The sequence below is a fragment of the Dipodomys spectabilis genome, unplaced genomic scaffold, assembly GCF_019054845.1.
Source record: "Dipodomys spectabilis isolate Male_0828 unplaced genomic scaffold, ASM1905484v1 ptg000018l, whole genome shotgun sequence".
Classification (NCBI taxonomy): Eukaryota; Metazoa; Chordata; class Mammalia; order Rodentia; family Heteromyidae; genus Dipodomys; species Dipodomys spectabilis.
The window spans coordinates 19,888,727-19,900,876 of NW_024870695.1; positions in this window are offsets into that span (position 1 = coordinate 19,888,727).

A 12,150-nucleotide genomic window follows, 5' to 3' on the forward strand; every position below is an offset into this window, starting at 1 on the left:
CTCAAGGCTTTTGCTCTAGCACTTGAGCCACAGCACCATTTCTGGTTTTCTAGTGGTTGATTGGAGATAAGAGTCTCATGAAGTTTCCTGCCCAGGCTGCTTTGAACTGTGATGCTTAAATCTCAGCCTCCTGAGTAGCTAGGATTACAGGCGTGAGCCACCAGCGCCTGGCTGCATTTTTGATTCTTTAAGTCATTCTTTAGGTAGGGGAGTCTTCCTCTAGAAGAAGGTCTCATAACAATAATTAAAAATCTTTTTTTTTTAGTCTGTTAAGGGAGTTGAACTCCAGGCCTGGACACTGTCCCTAAGTTCCTTTTGCTTGAGGTGAGGGCTATACCTCTACCACTTTAAACCACAGAACCACTTCTGGTTTGTTGTTATTGTTGTTGTTTTGTTTTTGTTTGTTTGGTGGTTAGAGATAAGAGTCTTAGGGACTTACCTGCCCAGGCTGCCTTTGAACTGTGATCCTCAGATCTCAGCTTCCTGAGCAGTTAGGATTACAGGGGTGAGCCACTAGTGCCTGGCTTGATAAGAATCTTTACTTAGATTTACTACTGGTCAGTCAGGTGCCAAGCTTGACATGCATTCTCTCTATTTCCTTAAAACATTACGAGGCAGATATAGGAGCCCTCATGTGTTGTAGATGAAGAAACTTGAAGCATTAGGGAAGTTCTGCTGCTAGCCTATTTTACTAATGACCAAATAAAAAGCCTGCTTAACTCACTTTCATCACAAGTGAAGTACAGACAGTTGTTGGTATTCTAAGAAGGATTTTGAGTCCCCATGAAGTGATTACCTAACTCTATAATCAAACACACGTGGAATACAGTTTCAAATGCCAAGTGGAAATTCATGCTTGTGCTCTTTTTCTTGAACACTGGCAATTTTGATTAAAACTGAACTTCAGCTATGAGAATCTGTCCTTGGGTTTTTCTGTCTTTCTGGGCAATCTCACTCGAACTTTAACAGCCAGTGAAATTTTGGTGACTCTTAACTTGTTAGCAACAGTGCACTCTCTTTTCTGAGTTCCAGAAAAATAGAGAGCCAACATTTCCCATTAGGTTATCTTTTCCTGGGGATTCCTGCAGAACCTCACTCTCAATAAATCCTCAAACCGAACTCAGCTCATTTTGTCTCAAACAAGCATCTCTTCGTTGCTCCCTTGCTCTATCACAGCTCAGAAAGTATGAATGCGTTCTTTCATCCACACAAAAGAAAATACTTGCTAAGTTCAAACTGTAAAGCTCTACAAATAGGAGTGAGGAAGGGAGCTGGGGATTTAAATCCATGCCTTGGATGCACATGGCCCTGTTCCTCGTTTGTCACTACCCTGTCTCTGTAACTCCACAACCACAGCAGAAGTGAAGAAGCGTGGGTGATATTTCTTTCACTATAGAAGTGAAGAAAAGGAAACAGAAGGTGAGATTTGACCGAAGTAGTGAGCATTCCTTTACAGAATATTAGAATCTGTACACTAAAAGCTCATGGGTCCTGGCCTATCTAAGACTCATGGCAATGTAAAATCGGCTGGTTATAGATTTCAACTATTTAGGGCCTGCTGGCCTAAATGAACAATATTGCATTAACTATTGACCTGCATGCTTTTTCTTTACCCACATTCATTCCTTACATGTAGGTTCAATTTTTTTTCAGCATTGGGTTACTGGTTACACAAAAGGTAGAGAGAAACTGCTCTGTAGTAATCAGAATGTTACCCGATTGTTTACTTTATTGTAAACAGTGGTGAACAGTGGTCAATAGTTTTATATTTCTTTAAAAAATTTGTGATACTGGACATCGATGGAAATGAACTAAGCAACTCAAGGGTAGCGATGGGAGGGAGGGAATGAGAGGTAAAGAGGGAACAGCTAACACTAAGCAAAAAGAAAAAAATGTACATACCACTTGATGTGGAAAACATAGCTGTATTGGTAAAATCTCATAGAATTCACAAACTTTATAGACCACGATAATGACAATTTGCCTCATGAAGGTTAGAATGTGTTTGTGACTTTAAGTATCACTATCTCACAATACTGTGAAATTTATGTAATCACTTAATCACACAAAAAATTATTTTTAAAAATGTGTGATTGAGATGAGGGGGAAAATAATTCTTCTGACTTCTTGTTTTATGCTCTCAGGTTAAATGGCATCAGAATATAGGTCCGGGCTTTCTAGAATTCTCATAGGAAATATTTTATAATTGGTTAAATGAATAAAAATGCCTGGGATAGGTGTAGTAAGCCAAGAAAGGCGTTTAGTTGCTAGGAACTGAAAACTCAAACTAAAATAGCCTAAAGAAGTTGCTGGCTTGTATACAGGAGCTGGTGGCTCATGCCTGTAATAGTATTTATGAGGCTGAGATCTGAGGATGGTGGTTCAAAGCCACCCCAGTCAGTAAAGTGCATGAGACTCTTGTCTCCAATTAATCACAGAAGAAGTCAGAAGTGGTATTGTGGCTCACAAGGTAGAACCTTGAGCACAAGAGTCAGGGACAACGCCCAGGCCCAGAGTTCAAGCCCCAGGATTGCAAAGAAGGAAGTTGGTGGCTTATTTAACTGGAAGGTCTCAATTCAGGTGGAGCTTCGGGTTCCTTGGTTTTCTGATCTCTTATCCACAGGGAGAGCTTTACTTTAACACTAACTCTCCTAAGATGGCTATTAGGATCAAGGATGGTGGATAGGCATCTAAAACACTAAAAACTAAAAACTGAAAAACTAAAGCCATAACCCCTAACCTTGGTCGCTGTATTCTTTTTTTAATTGAAAAGGTGATGAGTAGGTGGGTTACAGTTGCATAGTAAGGCAATAAGTACATTTGTTTTTAATCATTGTTACCCATTCCTCTTTACCTCCCAATAATGTTCACAGCCAACATAGTGTCAAGTGAGTATCAATGTTGCTGTGGCTCACCTGTTGTTCTGCTGTTTCTCTGGTTCCCTTTCCCTTTCTCATATTGCGTTGTCTATTATGCAAAACACGAGGTACAAAAAACTAAGAGAAATGAAGAAAGAAAACAAACAATAGAGGAAAAAAGAACGAACTATATACAGGGTCTAGTGAGAGCCTCGTTTCCGTAAGTTGGAGTTCATGTTAACATGCTTCATTATATAGTCCTATGCACTAAGCACTTGGGTCAAGAGCCCCTGTTAGGAGTAGCATATACATATTCTAGTTCTTACAAATGAGGGAGATCATGCGACCCGCTTTTCTTGGGTCTGGCTTACTTAATTTTTTCCAAGTCTTTCCATTTCCTTATGACTGGAACAATGATATTCTTTCTGATGGAAGCATAGAATTCCATTGTGTATAAGTACCACATTTTCTTGATCCATTCATCTATTGAGGGTTGGTCACTGTATTTTATTACATACCCCTATCTTTAGTTACATGCCAGACCCAAATCAGGAATTTTGTTTTGGTCCTGGTACTTGAACTTAGGGCTTGGGTGCTGTTCTTGAGGATTGTTTGTGTGTATTTTTTCCCCAAGTCTAATGCTTTACCACTTGAGACATAACTCCACTTCCAGCTTTTTCTTTTTCTCTTTTTCTTCCTTTCTCTTTCTTTCTTTTTCTTTTCTTTGTTTCCCTTCTTTCCTTCCTTCCTTCCTTTCTCTTTCTTTCTTCCTTTCTTTCTCTCCTTCTTTCCTTTCTTTCCTCATGTAATTAGAGAGAAGAATTGTATTCACTTTTCTGCTGGGGCTGGCTATGAACCACAGATCTCAGCCTCCTGAGTAGCTAGGATTACAGGCATGAGTCACCAGTGCCCAGCTCAGGATTATTCTTCTTACTATTTGAAATGTTCGCCATTTATTTGTTATTTGCATGTTCACTTGTTTATAGTCAGCTTCTCTGAAATAATTAGGTCATTGATTTCACATTGGTCATACCACAACTGGTCCCTAGACCACAACGGGTGGTCTCGTAATGCATAAGAAAAAGCTTGAGCCTGCTGCTGAGGGTTCTTCCCTTTCTCTTCATCCTTTGCCAATGTTGTTTTCTGCCTGGATTCTGACTACTGAGTCATGGTACTTCCAATCAGGATTTTTCTAGAACAAGTAATCTTTGGGTGCCATTTGGAGGAAGTCTGAAAACAGCCAGAGTTAATATAGTCTGGGGAAAAATCAGAACTGCTATCTAAAAAGAGTCTAGGACAACAGGATTGATAGAGGAATTGTCTTTGGTGTAAAGGAGAGCAGAAGCAATAGCAAGCTCAAAGGTTGAGTAGGTGATAAACAAGATGGTGTGAGCTGAATGGCTCAGGACTGAGTCTGAATCTGTACATCCAGCCAATTCTTGTCTTCATTCCTGAACACAGTGACTACACTTTTGCATGTTATTGGTCCAAGGGCCCTGTGGTACATTAGTAATATTTAGTTGTTCACATTTTAATGGAACATACAGATGTCATGTCATTTTGTGGTCACACCTTTGGTTTGACCATTCCTATTCTGTAAGTGGAGAAAAAAAGGCTCAGCACAACCTTCCAAATACTACCCAGGTAGGAAGAGGGAAAGATGGACAAAGGTATTCTGCATCAAGTATTGAGCTCATTTTTATAATACAATTAAGACCCCTTTGGACTAAGTTTTCTGTTTTGCATTGTCTTTCTGTTTAGACTTAAGTTGCTGCAAACTTCATATGAGGGTTTTTATTTTTCCCATAAGGAAAAGGTTTTTTTTGTGTTGTTGTTTTTTTTTAATGAAAATTCCAGAGTTTGAATTGCTTAGTCAGCTCCTGGCAGAGTAAATCATGAGGTCAGGCCCCAAGGAAGTCAGGTGCTAAAGAGCTTAGGCTTCTGTGCTTGAAGATATAACTTTAAAAAAAGGAAGAAAGAATACTTGGGAATAAGGAATAAAGAAAGTCATATGCATGCTCAAACATCTGAAAAAAAAAAGACACAAAGGAATGATTTGTTCCCTTTGGGTTTTATATTCTCTCGCCAGATCCTTTAATTATGCTTGTATTCTTTTTCCCAAAATTTAATTTCCCCCCAGACTTAAATAAGGAACAGATGATGTCTCTTGGAAGACTTGTTGAAATAGCCTTTCATAAGTTATTCTGCCCAGGTGCATGTCTTGGCTTGTTCTCCAATTCGCTGTGTGATCTTGGGTTATTAACTCCCTAGGAGGTCCAGTCTCTCAACAATCACACAGGATTGAGAACATTTGCCACTCGATGGCCTCACGGCGCGCGGGGGGGGGGGGGGGGGGGGGGGGGGGACTGGGGACTGAAAAGATGGGATGAAAGCCATGATGGTACTTGGAAAATTTTCCCGAGTCATATATTAGATTAGGAGACCTTCTCCTCTGAGCATTTCTCAGAATCCCCTGGGTTGATGGCATTAAAGTTGACAAAGCCTTAGCAATCCAGGCGGCTGGGAGGAAACCTCCAATCTTCTGAATCCCAATCTTTCTGGTCTTCTAAGATGGCACTGGGTACACAGCTTCCATATCCTAAGGTGTTAGTTAGGGACAAGGTCTCTGTTTAGTATTGAGTCACAGTACTGAGATTTATATTCTTCTTGAAGCATGGATTACTCTACAAGAAACCCTACCCCTAATAACTACCCTACACAAGTATGTGCTCACGGACCTCACAGCAGCAGTGCACCTGCTATGTTTAGTACTTCTCTTAGAAGAAAGGTAATTTGTGATATTTGTTAGGGATGGTTAAGGCAGACTTGATTCAGATGGGTTTCCTACAATAAATTCTTTAAACAGTAAAGACAGGTGGATCTGGACAGCCATGTGGCTGGATGGAAAATTACTAAGAGGAGATCGAGGCTAGGTGGGTTCTCACAGAAGGCAAGTAGGATTCAACCCACTGCCCACAGTGGGGATATTTCATGCAGACGATCCAGTAGATGCTTGCTAAAGTTGGACCAAATGAGATTCTAGAGCCCAAGCTCAGAACTTTGTCAGGAAGACTCAGAGGAGCCAGACTCAAGTGCTCTCAAAGGTGAGTCTTTGCCATTTTCATGTTCTCACTCACATGCTCATGTCAAGGGCTCTTACTGCCAACCTCTCTTCCACTGAGGCCTTCGTGCTGCTTGTGGTCTCTGTCAGGAGACTATCCCCAGCAGGCCTGGGGTGGCCTTTTGCCTCTGGGTGTCTTGCTCAAACCTCACCTTTTCTACGAGCCTTCTCTTGACTGCTATACTTAGGAGCATCCCATCCTCAGCACTCCCTATACCTCCTTCCTAATGGAGGTTTCTCCCTGGAACTTAGCCCTATCTAATACGTACACTGTAGGCCCCATCTTTTGCTTATTGTCTTTTCCTGCTCTCTAGCCTCTGTTCCAGGAGGCAGGGGCTTGTGTCTGTTTACTGCTGAATACCCTGGAAAGCATCCTGCTCAGAGGAGAGAGGCTCTCTTTAAGCTGAAGGAATTAGATGTGTGGATGAGGTCTCTATAAATACCCTCAGCTCTTGATTATCTATGTCCACGTAAAAGAATAATTCCCAAATGAGGGATGACTCATCTGACCCACTCATCATGGATCTTACCATGTGCTTTCCAATGTTAATACCATGCCACAAGAACTAGCTCAGATGAACCATAACATATTTGGCTTTCATAAACTTTTTTAATGGAGGTCCATAATTGTAAGGGGGAAGATCAAAAGCAAATAAGTCTCAGGAATTTTGAGACAAAGAAATCCCTCTAGAATTCAGCTGGCTGCAAAAGAATTCACATGTTTATAAGGCCATCTTCTTCCCTTCCCAAATTAGAAATGAGTCCATGCACATATAAAACATGAAAAACAGGCTGGGTCCCTAGCAGGGACTGTTTATCAATAGGACCTGGTTTGGAGGGTTTGTTTGGTTTCGGTTTTGGTACTGGGGTTTGATCTCAGGACTTTGCTTGCTTGGCTTGTACTTTACCACTTGAGCTAGACCTTCAGCCTGGCTGGTTATTTTGGAGAGAAGAGTCTTGTAGACTTTCCTGCTTAGGCTGGCCTTAAACTGCAGTCCTCCAGATCTCAGCCTCCTGAATAGCTTGAATTACAGATGAGCTACTGTCACTTGGCCAATATTAGTTCTTATTTTCTCCCCTTTCAGACATTTCTGATCTGTTCTTCCAAGTGACCCCATGCTGTTCTGGAACCCTGCTGTTTCCTTCCTTCCTTTAACACAACACACCATACAGTGCCCTCACTCCTTATTTCCCTGGGAACATTTCACTCACCCTTCAGGTCTCAGCCGCTATGGAAGGAAGAACTTCAGACTCACCAGAGCAGAATTTGCCATTCCCTCCTCCCCTGGCAGTGCCATCTAATACAAACATCATGCTATAATTGTTCCTGGGTTCCCAGTTCTTCCCAGGAGACTGCAGAAGCCTGGAGGGCAGAGACTTACTGTGTTTAGTACTGTGTTCCCAGCCATTACCACAAATAGGACACACCCCTAGGACTGGGGTGAATGATGAAGGGCCCACAGGCATTCCAGACACTGGAAACAAGCAAAACATGTCAGCCTTGGGAAGTGTTGCTTATTCACCACATCTTGCCTGAGAGGATAAGTAAATCCTGTATCTAATGAACCTGACCCACTTAATCCAAAATGCAGCTGAAGTCCAGGATGAGTCATTCATCCATGAGGGTTGTTCAGGAGAGGGCAGAGTTCACTGCAGGTTCCTTGAATGAGCTGTGTTGGTCCTGTCAGAAGTAGGAGCTGATTTTCAGACTGGTCATTTGCACTTAGCCTAGATACACAAATGCATTGCGTCAAGGCAGCCAGGTTTATACTCATGTATATGTATCCATATGGTGTCAACAAAACAGAACAATAGAGCTTATCAAAGTGTAGAGTCGCATTAAGAGACTGGGGTGGCTAGCCTGAGCAACAGGGAAAAGGTCTGTCGTTGGTTCTGTTTTGCTTTTTTCTTCATTATTTCTTTTTTCTTCATTATAACATCTCCAAGGCCTACACCAGTCACTGGCATACTGTTGATAACCATTTGAATATATATGAGTAAGAGATACTCCATCACAAGGAAATAAACAAGCTTAGGGGATTATAGTACTGTAGTTGGAAGGAATTTGTTAATAAGCTAACAAGAATTGGTCAGGTCAGGTGAGCACTCAAGAGATGTATTCTGGTACCAAGAGATGGGTACCCATTTGTCCAGTTTGACAGCATGGGTCTGGTTTACTGAGGCCTTTCCTGTTACGTAATTGCAGTGGGCAGCTCCATTCCAGCTTCTTTCTACCTGTTCTTCATGAATCCTCAACCTCTTCTCTATAGAATTTAAAAAAAAATTTTTTTTTGGGGTCTGGTTATGGGGCCTGAACTCTGGGCCTGGGCACTGTCCCTCAGCTCTTCAGCTAGCATTCTACCACTTGAGCCCAGCACCACTTCCAGCTTTTTTTTCTTTTTGCTTATGTGGTGCTAAGGAATCGAACCCAGGGCCTCATGCATGCAAGGCAAGCGCTCTACCACTGAGCCAGTTTCCCAGCCCCTATAGAATTTTTTTTAATGACACAAAAGTGATTAGAAAGAGTAGATGAGCATATGCCTCAGTTTCCCATGGTATTCATTTGATCCAGCACCATTTTTAAGAGCTATAAAATGCACAAAACATTTTGAAAAGTTCTTTCATGTTGTTTCTAGGTGATAAAATAAAAATCTCCCCAGACAGACTATAAACACAATTTTTCAAAGACTGGCCATATGTAAAAGGAAGCACTGGGTATTTAATCCAGTGCCCCCCAAAATATGCCAGAATGCATACACACACACACACACAAAACCCACTTGGAGGGATTTATTAGTCCTTATGATGGTGGAGGGAGCTAATATACCCCTTCTACGGAGAGGAACTGAGACTCGGTGTGACTTATCTAAGCACTTCCAGCCTTGATCATCCAGGCTAGTTCTATATTGTGAGATGGGGTATCTGATGGGGATTTAGACAACACTTGGTATCATTTGAAGAGAATCAAATAGTTTGAAGGAGGAAATTTTTTCTGACCTGTGCTAGGAGACTGGGAAAAGGAACAGAGCATCTTTTCCCAGGCCCCCTAAGCAGAGCCAGACTCCATTAACTTAATGACTTGTGAAGGCAGTGAAATTGGAGTGATGAGCTGGGTGGCAGAATGAGAAAGCATTCTGTGGAGCTGCAGAGGCCCCTAATGAGGAGAGCGCTGCCTCACATGCAAAGCAGCCAGAGTGCACAGCGGCACTGTTTCTTGGAAAAACACCACCAAAGACACATTGTAGGTGGGAACGGCACAGAATGCAAGAACATATTGGCACTGTCTATTTAAAACAGCAAAAGTGGCAGGAAGACAAGAATGCAGAGATTCTAACCTTAAATTAAAAACATTCTCCTGGGAAACTATTTTGTTTCATGAGAAACAAGATGAACTGACTTCAGGTGGGTTCCATCTAGAGATTTTCCTATTCTTCTTTTCCTCTAATTAATGTACCCGGGAAGAAGAGCCCTCACCCAATGACACCAAGTTAAAATAATGTAAAGGTTTGGAACGAGCTGTATTTTTTTAAAAAAGTCTCCCTCTGGGTAAAACCTGTGAATGCATCTTTGACCCAGGAACTGAACTCTTGGTAATGAAAATAGTCTCTAGGTTCTCTGGGTTCTGTCAGGCTCTGCTACTTCCTTTGGGCAAGGAAATCCATTCTCTGTGCTTGTTTCCCTGTCTATAAGATGGGGATAGAGACATTATCTACCTATAAGGGTTTTGGGTAATGATTAAATGAGATAAAATCCATGTACCTAACATGCAAGAAAATTATCACCTTCAATCCCAATCGTAAGTACAGACAAAGCTCTGGGTTCCCAGTAATAGTTTACAAGACAAAATTGGAAAAAATTTAAAAATTCCAGTTGGTGTTGGTGGCTCAGGCCTGTAATTCTAGCAATTTGGGAGACTAAAACAGGAGGACAGTGGTTTGAGGTCAGCCCAGACAGAAAAGTCCTAGAGACTGCTAGAAGGTGCATGTCTGTCAGGTTAGCTGCAGTGGAAATCTCCCAAACAAGTAGATGGTAGTCCTGGCAAAAAATAATCAGCACAAAAAGGGGGGATAAAGTCCTATCTCAGTGGTAAAATGCATGCTTAGCAAGCTGGAGCCTCTAAATTCAAAGCTGTTACTGACAAACAAACAAACGAACACAAATAGCATTAAAAAATCCCTAAAAATAAAAAGTAATATGAAAATTCCATCTCTATTCCACTGAAAATTCCATCTCTATTGCCTAGCATTCATGAGACCCTGGCTTCAATCCCTAGTATCAAGGGGAAAAAAAAAGATTCTAATCATGAAGAATGTATTTTCTTTTTAGTCAATCGTGGAGCTTGAACTCTGGGCCTGGGCACTGTCCCTCAGTTCTTCAGCTCAAGGCTAGCGCTCTACCACTTGAGCCACAGTGCCACTTCCAGCTTTTTCTGTTTATGTGGTGCTGAAGAATTGAACCCAGGGCCTCATGCACGTGTGAGGCAAGCACTCTACCACTGAGCCACCTTTCCAGCACTGAAGAACGTATTTTCTTAAGTGCTTATGATACATGAGGGGGAAAAACAATACCATATACAAGGATACTAGGCATATTTACAAATACATAAAAAATCCTGTAAATACAGGAAAAGACTGACAGGAAAAATAAGAAAATGTATTAGAATGGGTGAACTAAGTACTTTTTAAATGTTCATATCTGTATTTTGCCAAGAATTTCACAGTTGCATGCTTTTCAAGGTAAAATATACAAGGCAATATTTGTAATTATTTGAAATAATCTTCAGGAAGGATCAACATCTGTGGAACTGAGTGCAACTTGTTTATTTTATGACTATGCTCAAGAAGTGAAGGACCAGAGGGAAATATGCAGAAAATATCCAAGTCCCTAAACTGTTGATAAATTTTATTAAAACATCAATAAACAAGCCCTTATTGAGGGCATACTGTCAAATATTTATACTTGTTTCTCACCTACTTTCCTGACATTGCTACAAATATTCAGAAGCAGCCAAAAGTTGGGGTCCACCCAGCTCCCTACTCTGATGAACACGAACTTGCTACAAAATACTACCTGTCCTCTTCCACCTCTCCACCACAACACTCCCAGCCACCCAATAACCTGCCTCTCCTATAAGAGGCCAGTGCTATGCTAAAAGCAGAGCCGAGAGAGACTAAACCCTTCCCATCTCGAAAGATTTTGTTTCGACCACCACAGGAGGAAGTAAACAGTATAGATGTTCATCAATAGGGGCCATGAAGGAATACTGATACTATGGAATGAAAGGGGGCTTCTAGCCGTGCATGATGCTTGAGTCAACAGCAAGAGATTCGGCATGGAACGAATGGCTGGAATGAATAAATGTTTGCTAGGTAAGACCAGGACTTGAGTATGAGTATTCTAGGTGGAAAAAAAAAGAGTAACAAAACAGTTAAAGGAAAGCAATATGATACCCCACAATGGATGGGGCGGCTATGAAATTTACCAAAGTAGGTCCACTTGGCAAGCATACAGCTAGCCCATTGGCAGTCAGCATGGGAAAAGGCCAAGCTAAGGCATTTGTCATGAGCCGGAGAGGGTAACAGTCAATGGGAGTTCTAAAGCAGGGGAAATGCACGCTCAGGTTTTGGACAATAACGCTGGTAGCAGTGGGAATTGGCTTCTTTGAGGGTGTAGGCTGTGTCAGGGAGATGAATGAAGAGGCAGCTGCACTGGCTTGAGAACTACTAACTAGGACTGTTTTGGGTATTGAGGTAGAAAAGAGGCAAGGAACCCATAAGGTGTAAATGTCAGCTCTGGCTGACTGGAAGAATCTGGAAGGCAGGCAGGCAATCAAGAATGGACGAATGGCCAGGTGCCAGAATGAATGGCCAGGGTCCTGTGGTTCACACCTGTTATCCTAGCTATCCAGGAGACTGAGACAGGATAGTGGTTCAAACCCAGTCCAGGCAGGAAAGTCCATGAGACTCTTATCTCCAATAAACTACAAAAAAAGCCAGATATGCAAGTCCTGAGTTCAAGCCCTGGGACTGCCACACACAAAAAAAGACTGGCTGTATGACTCTAGCCACACTACTAATATCAAACATTTCAGGAATGGAAGAACAAGAAAGAGAACACACTCAGTGTACACACAAGTGAAATATGGTAGGGAGCATTAAAGCAGTTGATTAG